This window comes from Ornithodoros turicata, chromosome 1, assembly GCF_037126465.1.
Source record: "Ornithodoros turicata isolate Travis chromosome 1, ASM3712646v1, whole genome shotgun sequence".
Lineage (NCBI taxonomy): Eukaryota > Metazoa > Arthropoda > Arachnida > Ixodida > Argasidae > Ornithodoros > Ornithodoros turicata.
The window spans coordinates 200,071,417-200,090,826 of NC_088201.1; the positions used below are offsets into that span (position 1 = coordinate 200,071,417).

Sequence of the window (19,410 nt, forward strand, 5' to 3'; positions counted from 1 at the left end):
ATATTCAGTAAAATAAAATGTTACTTCACAGCGCTTATGTTCTGGTAATGTCTTCTAGATGTGGATGCTATATATATGTATGCCAGTGACCAAAAAAAAAACTCGGATCATCATGTGTATGGACATTATTTAAATTATCTACGTACCTCAGTCACACTGCACATACTGTCACACAATATATGGGCATACAACTCACATAGCATGAAAGGCTACATACTATCCATTTGGTCATAATATAATTGGACAAAGTTAACGTGGTCCATTCGTGCATAGTTTCTGACAGTTGTTACAGAGTCCAGTTTTATTACCTCAGTATGATCATTTGCAAACAGATTGTACTTGCTGCTTCACACATGTGTGATGGGAAGTAACAGGATAAGGAATTTCCTTCGTGTATGAGGATCATCCAACAAAAGTTCCTCTGCGGTGAACAAAGTAATAAACCTATAGCATAACATTGAAAAAAATTATGTACAGATTAGATCTCAACGTTACTGCCTAATATAGTCACTTTATTTAGCTGAATATTTGATATCAAGTATACAATACTGTATTTTCTGTGCCATGCTATGACCTGTTTACAAAGTGAGGCATTTCACCTGATCAATTTGTGTTTTATGATCACTTGCAAATTGGTGACTGCCGAGGGGCGCTTTGAGAGGAAGATGAAACAACACATTGGGCAAATTTTCATTGAAGTAGGAATCATCACCTTGAGCATGAGGAGAACGAAGTATACAGGAAGCTCACGAAAAGGAAACTCACGTTTGTGTGTCTCCTGTATACTTCATTCTCCTCATGCTCAAGGTGATGCTTCCTACTTCAATGTTGTACCAGCTCGCTTGTGTACTTTTTCTCTCTTTGGCAAATTTCCAAATGAATTTCTGGAACAAATCCCGAGTCTTTCAAGACGAGGGCAGATAGCGTTGACGTTGTACGCTACAGCCTTCCAAGTCCTGTGCGTTTTTGTTTCATTGTAGTTTGAAGCTTACCCAGGATCTCGCAGTACATCTGCATTTACTGTGATTGTGCGTGTGAGATAATCTACAAAGTTGCACACAACGATAGTTCTAAAACACTGTCAGCATAGCCTTTCCAGACGAAAACGCGAGTTTGACCTCTTTCAGAATGCTTTCACCGGGCACCCACCATGACTTCCTATGGTATTTTGTCTCAGCACTTGCATAATGCACCCACGTTTCATTAATAAAAATTTTTCCAAGAAATTTATCTTGATCGTCTTGATACCATTGAAGGAAAATGCAAGCTGCATTCCTTCGTTGCTCTTTGCGATATGGCCTTTGTTGCCTTTGTGCCATTAAAACCATAATCTCTCTCTCTCTCTCTCTTTGCGAACGTTACGAAGCTGAAGGAAATTTGTTCCCATTAGTATCAGAGTGCAGTACCAGTGACCCGCCAGTCTCCGTTAACAATTCTCGGAATTTCAGAAAAGAAACGTTGTTTCGTGGTGTTGTAGCTGATCTCCCACTGTACTGTTCTGTGCAGATTTTCACGACCCTGTATAGAGGACACACCATTTCAATGCCTGTAAAGTGTTTTGCATAAACATGTGTTAACTGTCAGTGGATATTCTTTAAAGCACTCTTTTTTCTTTAACGAAAAATAGGATAACTCTTACTTACTAGGATAGTCAGACGTACTCGGAAATATTACATCCATGCTTGAATGCCTGACACATAGGTGAACGGCACTCCATTAACCAACGTCTGCAGTGCCGGGATGTCACACCCAACTACTACACCATTCAGGAAGGGAGTTGCCTCAGGACAGAAGCCGCCGATATTTCGAACAGAGACTGTTCTTCTTCTGGGCACCGTCCTCATCATTGGCATGGTATTTAAAGGGTTAGGTGTGACGTGTTTAAAGGTTCATGCGAATTGTGTGTCAACAGCCCGGAGGGAAGAAAGGGTCCGTACGGGTTTTTACGGCCAGACTGAATGGCCGCTTTGTTAGAGTGTGCAGGGGATTATGTGAACGAAGTCATCTAGGCTCCTGACCGGTTACTAACTAACCTCCTTATCTTTCGCTATGCTTGCCAATTCTTGCCTATTGTCCCATTTCGTCCACGTGTTCGTGAACCCCAATTTTTCTGTAACCGGTCAGGAGCCTAGATGACTTCGTTCACATAATCCCCTGCACACTCTAACAAAGCGGCCATTCAGTCCGGCCGTAAAAACCCGTACGGACCCTTTCTTCCCTCCGGGCTGTTGACACACAATTCGCATGAACCTTTAAACACGTCACACCTAACCCTTTAAATACCATGCCAATGATGAGGAAGGTGCCCAGAAGAAGAACAGTCTCTGTTCGAAATATCGGCGGCTTCTGTCCTGAGGCAACTCCCTTCCTACATCTCTATCGGTTCGCTGGATTTCTACCCATCTACCTACACCATTTATTTTGTCCTAGTGGTGTTTCCTTTGAATAACAAATATCGGGAAACTTATTTTGGATGGCCCTCCTAATTCCAGTTCTCTTTCTGCATGTGGCTACATTTTTTAGATTTCTTGTGGTGACTCTTGTGGACAGATACCAGCATGGAAGACTTAATAATAATTGGGGTTTACATTGCGAGACAACTGAGATCATGAGCGACGCCACAGCAGTCGGTAAGTGGATAGCCCACCTGAATGTCCTTAAATGTGCAATGAAAGCTCACCACACAACACACCGTATTTAATGTCCCTTGCGGAAGATGGCAATATCTAAGCAACTCGTATCCTGGCACTAAGTTGCTGGTGTTTTTGGCCAGGTTCGAACCGGCGATCTGGAGATCAGAAGGTGAACACACTACAGACTCAGCCACCAAGGCCGGTTCACGACATCTTGAACAACACAATTATGTTAACTCTGCCATCAAGTAATTCAGTTTCCTGCATATGTTTTGTAACAATTGAAGCTAATCTAAGCTAAGCTTAGAACCACCCCTTATAATTTAGTGACTCTATTTGATGTGTGAATGTGTTCACACCTCTTGAAAACCTAATAAGACGAAATATTGATGATTTCTAATATGTGGTATATACAAGGCCAGCTACAAGACGTCTACAATTAGACGTCAATTACTAAATGTCTACCAGATGTCTACTAAATCACTAATTTTAGACGTCTAAATATTAGTAAGACTTTTAGACGTCTAGTCCACGTCTAGTTTGGGCACTATCCCTAAAGTCTAGGGTTAGAACAGGTCTGGACGTCTAGTAGACTACCATGTGTTCCTGGGTTGTTGCAGCACAGTCGCGAACTCGCTGTTGTTCGTGTTGTCTCTGCTGGCAGTGTAGGTCCGGGTAACAACCAAAATGTCCACAAATATCAAGCGTTTGTGCAAGAAAATGCAGTGCAATTAAGCAACAATATCAAACATTAGTGTCACTTACTTGTAGAAAGATACTGCGGAGCCTTTGTCCTCGTACTGTTGGAATCTTTTGACGGTGCATTGGTTGGGTATGTCGCCCCGTCGTTCAGTCGAATGTAAAACCACTGTCCCCTCATATTTTTCCCAAAATAGCGTTGCTTGTCAAGAGGGCCTTGAAGGTACTAATTAGAAGCACCTTGACGCTCGACACCGGTGGTCCGAGGAACCGAAACTAACAAGACGCGCGTCCGTGTGCGCGGAGGCCACGCCGGCAGCACCGGCCCGACGCATATCGTATGTACGCTCACTAGCAGTGCCAGCAACGCACAAAACTATTCATAACAGTCAGGTGAGGAATTAAGTACAAGCCAGGCACTGTATCTCATCCGTTTATTAGAAAATACTATGAGAAACATTCTTTATGCGGAATTCACTGCGCCGACAGCGGGCAACGTGTTTCTTGTCTGACAACCAAGTTCCACAACAGGGAGCGCCGCTGTTTGACGGCAGTAGTAAAGCGGCGTCTGGAAACTACAGGGAGGCGAAACTACAGGACCCCTGCCCTGAGCCCTGCGCGTATTTTTCTCCGCGCGGTGCGTGTGCGGAGGGTTGTCCACGTGCTTATCGGCGGGGGAGGGCTGCGTGCGCGCTTATCGTAGCGTATTTTTCAATCTGTGCCGACTTCAATCATATTTCTTTCCAGCTACAACAGGTGTGCAGTAGGCTGTTTACACGCAAAGGATAGCCATACACAAAAGTACAAGTGAAAATATATTTATTAAAGTCATTGGTGTCAGAAATTATGTTATGGCTCTGCGTGAATGTGAAAAACTTATCCAAAAATCTGAAGCAGAAGAAACACAATACACGTAAGAATACTTATTACAGGTACGATACAATAGCATTGAATAGGTATCATACATCATACACAATATTTTTTATTAACTGTAATCACACAAGTTTTCAATGAATCAGAAGGAATGGCACATTTAATCAAAGAAGATGTTCTTAATCATTACGATTGCAATCAAAATTACGAGTTTTATTATAAAAAGTCTGCGATGTGAGAACCTGATAGATGTAAGTAATTTCGAGCACAATAGCTAAGTTTAATATTCCAACATGACACAAATTTAATTTCTTATGAAGTGAATAGCGCAGACATAAGGCAATAATTCGAATGAACACATAACATTAATATAGAACCAATCATCCAACATGTACGGAAATAATAGCTACACCATATCAAAACCAGAAACGATCACCACATTTAATCAAAGAAGATATTCTTAATCAATATGATTATAAACAAAATTATAAGTTGTGTTATAAAAAGTCTAATATTCCTATACGTGAGAACCATCAGTGCAATAGCGGGAAGTTCTGATAGTTCTATGTAATTAACTGTGAACAGCAGAGACCCTGGAAGATTATGGGACACGAACACAAGAGCAAATAAAATCTATACCACTACAAAGAAGTTATTCTTAATCAAAAAGACATAGCAATCTATCATTCAGAACATCAGAAGAAGAAATCAAACTCATCAGAAAATAGATATGTTGAAAATGAACTTCGCCACATAGCACGCTCCTAGCCAACAAACAGAACTAATGATATCTGCCCTGATTTGTTGATGACAGGTGCCAGTAGATGTATGGAAGACTACGAAACACGAACGACACGAACACAAGAGGAAATAAAATATATACCACTACAAAGAAGATATTCCTAATCAAAACAACATAGTAATCTATCATTCAGAAAATCAGAAGAAAAAATCAAACTCATCAGAAAATAGACATGTTAAAAATGAACTTCACCACAGAGCACACTCCTAGCCAACAACCAGATCTAATGATATCTGCCCTGATTTGTTGAAGACGGGTGCCGATAGATGTATGGGAGACCGCGGAACACCAACGACAAGAACACAAGAGGAAATAAAATCTATACCACTACAAAGAAGATATTCTTGATCAATATGATGACAATCAAATTACAAGTTGTATTATAAAAAGTCTAATATTCCTATACGTGAGAACTATCATTGCAATAGCGTGAATATCTGTCATAACATTTCGAGCGCAATAGGGAACCTCAATTTCATATTACAACATTAATCAACTATTAATTTCTTATTATGTGAACAGCATAGACGTAAGGAAATAACGAGAAACAACACAATCAACAGCTACAATTAATAGAGAGCCAAACCTGCGCACCATCCAACATATAAAGAGATAATAGCTAATCAATCTATCAAAAGGCGAAATATTACAATATAGCACAGACATAACGTTGAAGAACAGAGGAACACGCGGCGTCACGTAAACAAGAACAGAGGAAAATGATCATCATAAAATCGACCAATATACAATTTTCATTCTAACAAACACTACGAACCTTGATGGAGGTATCCAAGACCAAGACGTAGAAAATATGCACTGTTTTCACTCTTTTCCTCAAAGCCGGGACACTTTATGTCTCTATCTATGTGACCATAGCACCGCGCTTGCTTTATCATTCAAAGGGTTAGGGGCTATATTACTTTGTCCAGCAAACGGGGCGCTCTAGAGGTCAGATAAGAGAGTTCAAAGGCGATATATTTTATTGTGCAGCGCAAATAGATGTCGATATCACTCGCGGGGATCACTATCTTTTCGCATCCTTTCCTTGAGACGGAAATCTTTCGTCAAAATGGTTGTCACGTCGACCAAGTTTGTAGAGATGCGATATTCTTATTGAACATGTTGAGAAAGTCCAAATTATTAATTGTTAGCAACGATACTAAATCAAAAACGAGAAACAAATTTAATTACATCAATTTTTGTAATATCTTGCAACAGAAATTTCTAATGAACCACACAGAAATATCAAATGTGAAATGCGACTCAGAGTTATGAAGCATTCCCAACTCAGAGATTATTTTTACTTATGTCAATCGAGCGAACAATTAAAAGAAATACAAGACAATAATTATTTCAGGCAGTAAGTTCACAACTCCTAGAATATCAATCGAGTCAATACTTGAAACAAAATCAAAACAATAATTCTCACGACAGGTGGAGATTATAGCATTCTAAACCAGATAATAAAATTTTAATCAATAAAATAGTGTAGACGTGCACTTGAAAACAGAAGAGACAATTGCTCTACATTGAAAAGATGGACAGATTTTGTACTCGATACCATAAGTCATGGGAACATGTGATAAAAAACTGCTTCGAAAAGAAGGAGCCGCGAAACGATTTCATTATCGCTGCATTGCAATACGTCCTAGACATGGTCGTATTCCGAGATATGGTACAAACTACAGAACTGAAGGTGCAAGAATTTATATGCCGAATCTACAATACTTATAAAAATATCTGCACATCAACGTCGGAAGGGCCACTGGGATTGATGGCGGAGTTTTTCAGGTTTGCTAACGAATAATTGAAATACACTAGACCAGATGTAATTGTAATCATTGCAATGGGCATTCCATTCATCAAGAAAGCAGTCGGATCAAATTATCATATACAAGCCGTCTATGTCGCACGATTCATTACGGATTTGTTGAAGTTACACATATCTGAGACGGAAAGTATATAAAACCCTATCACGTGATATATTCCACCTTAGAGTCTCTACACATTTATTTTATTCTACCAGTCAGCGATGTCGAATGAGCAGAAGTTCAATATTGTCGTGCAAGGTCTGATGTATTATCACCTGTTGAAACTCAACAAACATATCAATTGTGGTGGACCACCGGACGATTTTCATCTAAAGGGCGAAACGCATTGGACGTTTTCTCAGCGTCAAAACGTCGCGCGTACGCCATGGCCTTGCACACGCGGCGAAGAAACGCCAGCGAAGCGACCACCCGAAACGCATGGGACGCGTACGGAGCGAGTGACGCGCGTCACTGTTGCTATATTCGTCGACCACAAATATCTGTTAGAACGTGCAGCTGCTCTTCTTTCTTGTGGTTCCTGCGTTCCTTCATTCCAGATACCATTAAAATGTTCACGTAAATTTAGTGTGATGGATAATGTCCCAAAAATTTATGCGAGCTGCTCATACGCCACCTTGTCTGCCGCACGACGGCCATGGTTCTGTCTACTTCTCGGAAAACGCGCCCAGACGCGCGCGAATATCTGTAGTCGACAGATTCCGGCGTACGCCCTCCGCGCGCGTTGAAAAACTGGTTTTTACGAGGTCACACGCACGCCGAGCGCGCGCGTCCTGAAAACGTCGGGAAAACGCTCCATGCGTTTAGCCCTTAATACTCTCTTGTACGCCATTCAAGAGTCTTCATACAAAGAAAGGAAACATCAATAAGAGATTGTGCAAGTTCATCGCGACAAAGTGCAAGTTGTTGAAGCAATACAAACACGGCAACAACATAGCGCCTGCGTTAATCAACACTGGATTCAAGCGCCCAATAATCAGAGTAAACTATTTAATGTCTTTGGAATTCATCAATTAAGACAACAAACGAAAACTTCAGAGTTTGAAATAGAACTGTATAAATATTGAAATAAACAAGTGTATAACTGAAACAATAAATGTAATCTTTGTCATCATTATAATGAATTCTACGCATCACAATGAAAACAGCTTGTGATTAGATTGAAGATTGCTAAGGAGACGAATATTTCATACTGTGTGCAAAAATTCTAATATGGAATCAGAGCTAGCCATCAAATAGGTTTTACCCCCGACTACACTCTGTACAACTTCATCACCCAAAGGATAGAATTGACGGAGAAGGGTCGGTCATTGAAATTTAGAGGCATGATACATCAGTCTATGATTACAAAAACGATCACTAATCTCTTGTGAAAACTTATCATGTTTCATAAATTAAATTCCACAGTGCATGTATATTTCTCAATCAGTTGCAATAGCCCAGACGTAGTAAAAGAAGAAGAAAAGGCGTTTTTGACAAGCAACCCGATTGGAGTGCGGAGTAATTAAATAAATATTTTCGTCAACACAGTTGTCCCTTTGTATGACTGGATAGGAAGAATGAGCCGTCCAAGATAGGGCAAAATGGGAAATAAGGCAAGATAACTGATTGCGGTGGGATAAGTCAAAGCGTTCGCGACGCAGTGTCGTCGACTTTTACAACTGCATTCGGATTCAGTGCCTGCGAGATAATACGAAGTCTTCGCGAAAAGCGAATCTATTATCAGATGCCGCAATGCAAATGGAAGATTTTACAAGCATGATGTGCAGGCAAAGTCTACATTTCTAATCACGTAATCTTCCTAACACACGGCACACAAACGTATATGAAATAATTTCCAAGTGGCAATCAGATTTTGGGAGAAACGGATCACACAACCGCCATCAGAAATGATTAACCAGTATACAATGAAGATGAGCGTTATGCATAAACACACTGGAAGATATGTTATATTAATTATAATAAGCAGATCAGCGCAGGTCACACATAAATGTAGATCCAAGTTAGATCCAAGTAGAGCCAGTAGATCCAAGTAGATCCAAGTTTTAAGTAAATTTTCGTTCGAAAAATATTCGTAACTTTTAATATCCACGACATAAAGAATTCGCATTATGTTATAGTGTATACAGAAAATATCAGTCCATTCGAATAACTTGTCTGACATCGTGAAAGAGTGCTCGTCAAAGTGAGCGACCTACAGCTTGCGTATTGTGAAATTACACATTCTACAACACTGATCATAAATCGCAATACCTGTTCAAACTGTAATTAAACTCTTACTGAGGTGTGGTGGTCACCACTTCTCCTGAATGTGAATCGATAAATTTTAGCATTTAAGCCACAATCAAATATCTTGTATAGTATGTGTGAGTATATGCACAACATTTTAATCTATATCTTTGAAAAAATGCAAGAAATAGCGTGCAGTTTTGACTTTGAAAATTTAAAGAAGAAAATGATCTTTAGTGTGGAATTTGCGTTTTACAACGTTATGAGCTAAAGACTTATAAAATTAAAGTATGGCCTTTCCATTTGTAGTGCCCGGATGCTATGGCACTAAAATAATGTCATAGTTTTCCTGTATGGCTACGGGAAATCTCGAGTATATTTTGTGAATTGTATCTACGTTTATGTGCGACCTGCACTGATCTGCTTATTATAATTAATATAACATATCTTCCAGTGTGTTTATGCATAACGCTCATCTTCATTGTATACTGGTTAATCATTTCTGATGGCGGTTGTGTGATCCGTTTGTCCCAAAATCTGATTGCCACTTGGAAATTATTTCATATACGTTTGTGTGCCGTGTGTTAGGAAGATTACGTGATTAGAAATGTAGACTTTGCCTGCACATCATACTTGTAAAATCCTCCATTTGCATTGCGGCATCTGATAATAGATTCGCTTTTCGCGAAGACTTCGTATTATCTCGCAGGCACTGAATCCGAATGCAGTTGTAAAAGTCGATGACACTGTGTCGCGAACGCTTTGACTTATCCCACCGCAATCAGTTATCTTGCCTTATTTCCCGTTTTGCCCTATCTTGGACGGCTCATTCATCCTATCCAGTCATACAAGGTGGTGGTGGTGGTGGTGGTGGTGATAGGGCTTGCCGTTGTCGGCCTCACGTACAGTCATACAAAGGGACAACTGTGTTGGCGAAAATATTTATTTAATTCTTCTGCACTCCAATCGGGTTGCTTGTCAAAAACGCGTTTTCTTCTTCTTTTACTACGTCTGGGCTATTGCAACTGATTGAGAAATATACATGCACTGTGGAATTTAATTCATGAAATATGATAAGAGATTAGTGATCGTTTTTGTAATCATAGACTGATGTATCATGCCTCTAAATTTCAATGACCGATCCTTCTCCGTCAATTCTATCCTTTGGGTGATGAAGTTGTACAGAGTGTAGTCGGGGGTAAAACCTATTTGATGGCTAGCTGTGATTCCATATTAGAATTTTTGCACACAGTATCAAATATTCGTCTCCTTAGCAATCTTCAATCTAGTCATAAGCTGTTTTTATTGTGATGCGTAGAATTCATTATAATGATGACAAAGATTACATTTATTGTTTCAGTTATACACTTGTTTATTTCGATAAATTACAGTTCTATTTCAAACTCTGAAGTTTTCGTTTGTTGTCTTCATTGATGAATTGCGAAGACATTAAATAGTTTATTCTGATTATTGGGCGCTTGAATCCAGTGTTGATTAACGCAGGCGCTATGTTGTCGCCGCGTTTGTATTGCTTCAACAACTTTGTCGCGATGAACTTGCACAATCTGTTATTGATGTTTCCTTTCTTTGTATGAAGACTCTTGAATGGCGTACAAGAGAGTATTAGATGAAAACCGTCCGGTGGTCCACCACAATTGATATGTTTGTTGAGTTTCAACAGGTGATAATACATCAGACCTTGCACGACAATATTGAACTTCTGCTCATTCGACATCGCTGACTGGTAGAATAAAATAAATGTGTAGAGACTCTAGGGTGGAATATATCACGTGATAATGTTTTATATACTTTCCATCTCAGATATGTGTAACTTCAACAAATCCGTAATGAATCGTGCGATATAGACGGTTTGTATATGATAATTTGATCCGACTGCTTTCTTGATGAATGCAATGCCCATTACAATGATTACAATTACATCTGGTCTAGTGTATTGCAATTCTTCACCTCAAACCTAAAAAACTCCGCCATCAATCCCAGTGGCCCTTCCGACGTTGATGTGCAGATATTTTTATAAGTATTGTAGATTCGGCATATCAATTCTTGCACCTTCAGTTCTGTAGATTGTACCATATCTCCGAATACGACCATGTCTAGGACGTATTGAAATGCAGCGATAATGAAATAGTTTCGCGGCTCCTCCTTTTCGAAGCAGTTTTTTATCACATCTTCCCATGACTTATGGTATCGAGTACAAAATCTGTGCATCTTTTCAATGTAGAGCAATTGTCTCTTCTGTTTTCAAGTGCACGCCTACACTAAATTAAAAGCATATCTATGTTTATTTTATTGATTAAAATTTTATTATCTGGTTTAGAATGCTATAATCTCCACCTGTCGTTAAAATTATTGTTTTGATTTTGTTTCAAGTATTGACTCGATTGATATTCTATGAGTTGTGAACTTACTGCCTGAAATAATTATTGTCTTGTACTTGTTTCAATTGTTCACTCGATTGACATTAGTAAAAATAATCTCTGAGTTGGGAATGCTTCATAACTCTGAGTCGCATTTCACATTTCATATTTCTGTGTGGTTCATTAGAAATTTCTGTTGCAAGATATTACAAAAATTGGTGTAATTAAATTTGTGTCTCGTTTTTCATTGAGTATCGTTGCTAACAATTAATAATTTGGACTTTCTCTACATGTTCAATAGCAATATCGCATCACTACAAACTTGGTCGACTTGACAACCACTTTGACAAAAGATTTCCGTCTCAAGGAAAGGATGCGAAAAGATAGTGATCCCCGCGAGTGATACCGACATCTATTTGCGCTGCACAATAAAATATATCGCCTTTGAACTCTCTTATCTGACCTCTAGAGCGCCCCGTTTGCTGGACGAAGTAATATAGCCCATAACCCTTTGAGTGATAAAGCATGCGCGGTGCTATGGTCACATAGATAGAGACATAAAGTCTCCCGGCTTTGTGGAAAAGAGTGAAAACAGTGCATATTTTCTACGTCTTGGTCTTGGATACCTCCATCAAGGTTCGTAGTGTTTGTTAGAATGAAAACTGTATATTGGTCGATTTTATGATGGTTCATTATGATGATTATTTTCCTCTGTTATTGTTTACGTGTCGCCGCGTGTTCCTCTGTTCTTCAGCGTTATGTCTGTGCTATATTGTAATATTTCGCCTTTTGATAGATCGATTAGCTATTATTTCTCTATGTGTTGGATGGTGCGCACGTTTGGCTCTCTATTAATTGTAGCTGTTGATTGTGTTGTTTCTCGTTATTTCCTTACGTCTATGCTGTTCACATAATAAGAAATTAATAGTTGATTAATGTTGTAATATGAAATTGAGGTTCCCTATTGCGCTCGAAATGTTATGACAGATATTCACGCTATTGCAATGATAGTTCTCACGTATAGGAATATTAGACTTTTTATAATACAACTTGTAATTTGATTGTCATCATATTGATCAAGAATATCTTCTTTGTAGTGGTATAGATTTTATTTCCTCTTGTGTTCTTGTCGTTGGTGTTCCGCGGTCTCCCATACATCTATCGGCACCCGTCTTCAACAAATCAGGGCAGATATCATTAGATCTGGTTGTTGGCTAGGAGTGTGCTCTGTGGTGAAGTTCATTTTTAACATGTCTATTTTCTGATGAGTTTGATTTTTTCTTCTGATTTTCTGAATGATAGATTACTATGTTGTTTTGATTAGGAATATCTTCTTTGTAGTGGTATATATTTTATTTCCTCTTGTGTTCGTGTCGTTCGTGTTTCGTAGTCTTCCATACATCTATTGGCACCTGTCTTCAACAAATCAGGGCAGATATCATTAGTTCTGTTTGTTGGTTAGGAGCGTGCTATGTGGTGAAGTTCATTTTTAACATGTCTATTATCTGATGAGTTTGAGTTTTTCTTCTGATTTTCTGAATGATAGATTACTATGTTGTTTTGATTAAGAATAACTTCTTTGTAGTGGTATAGATTTTATTTCCTCTTGTGTTCGTGTCCCATAGTCTTCCAGGGTCTCTGCTGTTCACAGTTAATTACATACAACTATCAGAACTTCCCGCTATTGCACTGATGGTTCTCACGTATAGGAATATTAGACTTTTTATAACGCAACTTATAATTTTGTTTGTAATCATATTGATTAAGAATATCTTCTTTGATTAAATGTGTGATCGTTTCTCGTTTTGATATGGTGTAGCTATTATTTCCCTACATGTTGGATGATTGGTTCTATATTAATGCTATGTGTTGATTCGAAATATTTCCTTATGTCTGCGCTATTCACTTCAATAGAAATTGATTAATTAAATTTATGTCATATTGGAATATTAAACTTAGCTATCGTGCTCGAAATTACTTACATCTATCAGGTTCTCACATCTCAGACTTTTTATAATAAAACTTGTAACTTTGATTGTAATCGACTTTTTCTTCTTATTTTCTGAATGATAGATTACTATGTTGTTTTGATTAGGAATAACTTCTTTGTAGTGGTATAGATTTTATTTCTTCTTGTGTTCGCATTCCGTGGTCTTCCATATATCTATTGGCACCCATCTTCAACAAATCAGGGCAGATATCATTAGTTCTGTTTGTTGGCTAGGAGCGTACTATGTGGTGAAGTTCATTTTTAACATATCTATTTTCTGATGAGTTTGATTTTTTCTTCTGATTTTCTGAATGATAGATTACTATGTTGTTTTGATTAAGAATAACTTCTTTGTAGTGGTATAGATTTTATTTGCTCTTGTGTTCGTGTCCCATCATCTTCCAGGGTCTCTGCTGTTCACAGTTAATTACATAGAACTATCAGAACTTCCCGCTATTGCACTGATGGTTCTCACGTATAGGAATATTAGACTTTTTATAACACAACATATAATTTTGTTTATAATCATATTGATTAAGAATATCTTCTTTGATTAAATGTGGTGATCGTTTCTGGTTTTGATATGGTGTAGCTATTATTTCCGTACATGTTGGATGATTGGTTCTATATTAATGTTATGTGTTCATTCGAATTATTGCCTTATGTCTGCGCTATTCACTTCATAAGAAATTAAATTTGTGTCATGTTGGAATATTAAACTTAGCTATTGTGCTCGAAATTACTTGCATCTATCAGGTTCTCACATCTCAGACTTTTTATAATAAAACTTGTAATTTTGATTGTAATCGTAATGATTAAGGACATCTTCTTTGATTAAATGTGCTATCCCTTCTGATTCATTGAAAACTTGTGTCATTACAGTTAATAAAAAATATTGTGTATGATGTATGATACCTATTCAATGCTATTGTATCGTACCTGTAATAAGTATTGTTACGTGTATTGTGTTTCTTCTGCTTCAGATTTTTGGCTAAGTTTTTCCCATTCACGCAGAGCCATAACATAATTTCTGACACTAATGACTTTAATAAATATATTTTCACTTGTACGTTTCTGTATGGCTATCCTTTGCATGTAAACAGCCTACTGCACACCTGTTGTAGCTGAGAAAAAAAATAATTGAAGTCGGCACAGATTGAAAAATGACGAAAGAAGTCTGCCCAGGCTGAAAAATACGCTACGATAAGCGAGCATGCAGCCCTCCCCCGCGGATAAGCACGTGGACAACCCTCCGCACACGCACCGCGCGGGGAAAAATACGCGCAGGGCTCAGGGCAGGGGTCCTGTAGTTTCGCCACCCTGTAGTTTCTGACCGCCCCTTTACTACTGCCGGCGATTTCAGGGCCGTTTAACCCATCTGCTAACGTCCGATGACGTGAAATGCATAAAGCCCCTCACTTTATTCCGCAAAGGAACTCACGAGTTCCAGGGTACAGGTTCCAGCCGGCTCTACCGACGCGCTGTCGGCTGTTTGAGCGCTTCACGCACAAATTTGAGAACGGCCAATCATTGCTCATCAACCGAATTCATTCCATGGGAGCCAATCAGTAAGAAATAGCCACCGCATGTTATCCTGACATTCACTTTATGATGCTTTCTGACCTCCGGTGAAGTCAAACGCATGAAGCGCCTCACTTTATGCCGCAAAGGAACTCGCGAATTTCGTCTCGAAAGCTTCAACAGACGACGCCTACCATTGCCATGGTACATATTTCTTAAGCAAGCTGTTCAGCGGAGCACAAACGTCTGCCAAGAAGGGTATGTATTTCCCGTAGTGCTGGACCGAAGAAGCATGTTCAGTATCGCGGATACCCTTTTCGAAGATGGTCGAAATTTCTCCTCGGTAACGACATGACCAAGGTACCTAACCTGTTGCTGCATGAACGCACACTTCTCTCTCTCTTTTTTTTTTTTAGTGTGAAGCCCAATTCACGTAGTCGCAGTAAAACGTGCTTGAAGTTCTCCAAGTGTTAATGGTCGTTCCTGCCAGTCATATAATATCGTCCAGGTAACAAGCCACTGAGGGTATCCCAGCGATCAGCTGTTCCATGATACGTTGAAACACCGCTGTGGCAGACGCGATTCCAAAGGCATTCGGTTGAACTCATAGAGACCTTTATGAGTGTCGATGACCAAGGTTCTCTTTGCTTGGTCGTAATCTCTGAGAACGGAGCCTCTGTGATGTTTCGAGGCTGCAACAAGTTGTAGAGCCGTTTGAAGACGTCCGGAGTGAACGCCGAAATTAGAAGTACAGACTTGTCTGCGTCGTCAGTAACCCTTGCTACTTGTAGCGATGTCACTACCATGCCATGTTACCTAGTTGTACACCAATCTCCACAACGACAACGGCATTCATGCTGCCATCGTGGCATGCGAAAAATGATCCGAAAATCCTTACGACTCTGCTGTCGTAGAACCACCAATTTGCCTAATACTCACATGTGATCATTTTGAATTCAACAACAGACATTACATTCAAATTAGCGGCACAGGTATGAGCACAAAGATGCACCCAAATTACGCAAATTCTACAGTACTACGAAACTCAGCATGGCCCGAACGCCCAAACGGGTTAATCTTGCAGCCAACTTCAATGGCGCGATCCTTAACCTTCAAAACATACTGAAACTCCATCACTCATTCTTAACACGGTGGGAGCGCCTTGGAAAAATATTCACAGAACCACCTCCCGTAGCATATCGTCGTGCAAGAAATGTACAAGACCACTTAGTCAGAGCAAAAGTCAATAAGCCACCACCTATAAACGAATGCTGCCACCCATGCAATGGTCGAAGATGACAAATTTGTACTCTAATGCAGAGTGCAGACACGGTACGAAGCACGAACAGCAACTTCCAAGTACAAATTAAAAGTGCTTCCTTCTGCAACTCATCCCTCGTAGTATATCTATTAGATTGCAATTCATGCAAAGCAAAATATGTTGGCCAAACTACAACGTCATTCCAAATTCGTTTTAATAATTACACATCCGACATTAGAAACCAACCAAATATCCCTGTGTCGCGTCATTTCAATCACGCTAGCCACTCATTCAACAATAGCGTGTGCATATGCCTCTACGCAAGCCATATGGCCTTTTTGCACTGATTTCCGACACCTTGAATGTGAAATCCATCCGTCCGTCCGTCCGTCCGTCCAGTTTTCCCTCACACAACAGCGGACATCCGCGTGAATCATTCCTAATCCAAAATTCCAGTCCACAATAAACAAAGACCCCAGCATATGGTGCATAGTTCGCAGCCTTACCTCATAGACCGAATCTCCTGATTCTCTTCTATTCTTTCTGCCGTCTCTGTTTATCGTTTCACGTTTATCGGACGACTAGAGGACCCCTCCTGGAAGGGAAGGTACCCAAAATCCACCATTAAAAATAAACTGCTTAAAAACAAAACATTTTAGAATAAACCGCTTAAAAAATACACGCTTAAAAATAAATCGGGAAGAATAAACCGGTTAAAATATCCGCTTAAATATCATCGGTTAAGATTCCACCAATAAAAATAAACTGTTTCAAAATCCCCCATAATCTAGCACAGCAGCGGATTGATACGGGACTGTATCTCTACGCAGGGGATAGGTATGATATCTACCTCGTCTGGGCCTAGGATACCATTATTGTGTTTAGCTGGTTTAGTGTGCCGTCGGTTTGCGTGTGTCCGTTGGTTTGCGTCGCTTGTTTTTGTTCCTCCATCTGTGCTAGTTTCTTCATAGCTTCGCTTGGAGGAGGAAAAGAGTGGTGTGGAAGAGTTGTATTGAAACCTGAAGTGATCAACGGTATAAGCGGAGCTCTTATTCGTGCTACTCAGTGAAATTTGCGTGCTTCGCTAGGTCACTTGCTTCGATCACCGAAATATAAATGTCGCTAGTCATGTCTTCGGGTGTATCCCGTTTGAAACCATTAAAAATAATCTTTAAAAAATAAACGCGTAAGTACCCACTCTTAAAAATATATCTCCCAGAATATACGCTTAAAGGTCAGCTATGCCGATATCCCAAATAGTCGAAACGGTTGTGATATTCTGAAAGCCCACATCCAACTCTCCAAAAATGCACCTTCATTCTCTCAGTTCGGTACAGTACCATGTCAAAAAAATAGATAATTCATTCCGAAACACACATGGGCGCAGCCATTTTTATGACGTAGATGCACCCGAACGGGCATTGTGACGTGTACGCGCCTTCGTACTTGTCAGTGGATTTCAGCTACGGCTTCTCGCGGCTTCACGTATCTGTGCTTGAAGATGGCGGACAGCCGGATTCCACCGTTCCGCGATAAGTAAACAGTGCAGCGGCTGCGAACTCATTCGCGAAGCAACCTCTCTGCAATGTTGTGACTGGAATTCGTCGTTTGTGTTTTGTGAGCATGTACAATTTGTATCAAGTCGCGTCTGCGTTAGCCCCTTTACAGCACTTGCCCATTGTAGAGACTGACGTTTAGACAGCCGTGTTAGCATGAAAATGCCGACAGCGTTTTATTCCTGCAGGAAAAAATTGTGTTATGTATTTGAGAAACCACGTACTGCTATGGGACAAGTTTTACGTACGATTTATCAATGTGCAACAGCGTCGACGATGGTATGTAACGACGAGAGACGTAAAACGAAATACAATCACATTTTAAACTTTTTGTGGGATTCTGTGCATTTTCCAGAAGCTTTCTTTGAATCACACACTCCCATGTCACGCTGCGTTGTGCGGCACGCTACAAACTACTGCATTTTATGTCTAACATCTGGATATTGTTTGTAATGAGCACCGTCGCACAAAAACATGCACACGAAAGCTCCAGTAGCCATGTGGTTGCATACTATGCTGACGCAAAAGAAGTACCAGAGCACAAATTGCCACGTAGAAATTGTGTTTTTAGAAATGTGGTGTCTGAAGGGTTAGAGGATGGCATAGATCCTAGAAATCAGGTGCACCTTATCCTTCTGTAGTGTGCTCCTTCAATTCACAACTCAGCCCATGGGGTGTAAAAGTGTTAGAGTCAATTATGTAACTTGTCATCGGGTGACATCACTGGCCAGCCTCGGAATTAATTACGTGCTCAGGAATTATTGTACAAATCACTTTGTATGTAGGACATGATAAGCAATATGTAAGTTGCAACCTTGTCTGCAGCATTCTCCATTGCCTCTTACCTCTACAGTTAGAGACACGTTACCAAACCATTTGCAAAGGACACTCTTACAGGGGCCGTGTAACTTGGGTTTTTAATTTATAAAAATATAAGTATACAATATATAATATGAAATTTATATAAAATAAAAATAACATTTATAAAAAGAATTTATAAGAAATAAATAAAAATGCTTCCTGGAAGCAATCCGTTAGCATACTCATTGCACATGAAGCACAATTATATATGCGTGGACATCATCCAATTAATCTTCTGAACTATATGTGTGGCTGCATACGAATTTTTTTATGCACATGCTCTACCTTCCTATTCCTACATGTGCACACGAGTAACAGTGAATATATGTGAAGTGGCAAAAAGCAACGCTAGCCTCTACCATCATTGTGCCCCTTTAACTTTTCCACATTTATGTCTGGTGAACAGGGAGTATCTCACTAGAAAAGAAGACATTTGTGCATTGTTTGGCAAGCAAATAAATATATTTATTTACATTTTCCATCAATCAACAATGTTGTGACCTGGTGCAAATATTAATGCCAACAAGGAAAGTACTTCAAATTATTCCTATGTGCTCAAATGCAGATATGACAATTCTGGTTTTTGTACCTCAGCACAGTGCAGTTTCAAAATTAACAAACTGCAAACTGCACAGCATCAGTATCTCAAGAGGGGAATCATATAAAGCTCCAATACTAGACTGTGCAAACAAAGCTAAAAAAAACAAAGTACTTCAAGTAAAATCTGAATAATCGATTGCCGTTGTGCTACGTACTACTATCCACAGTTCATGAATGG

The 19,410-nt window shown here is 39.5% G+C and overlaps 1 protein-coding gene across 5 annotated transcripts in view; it reads left to right on the forward strand.

The window, feature by feature from the left end:
• LOC135378944 (caspase-7-like) overlaps positions 1-19,410 on the forward strand; it is a 290,182-nt gene that overhangs the window by 156,827 nt on the left and 113,945 nt on the right. The window lies entirely within an intron of this gene.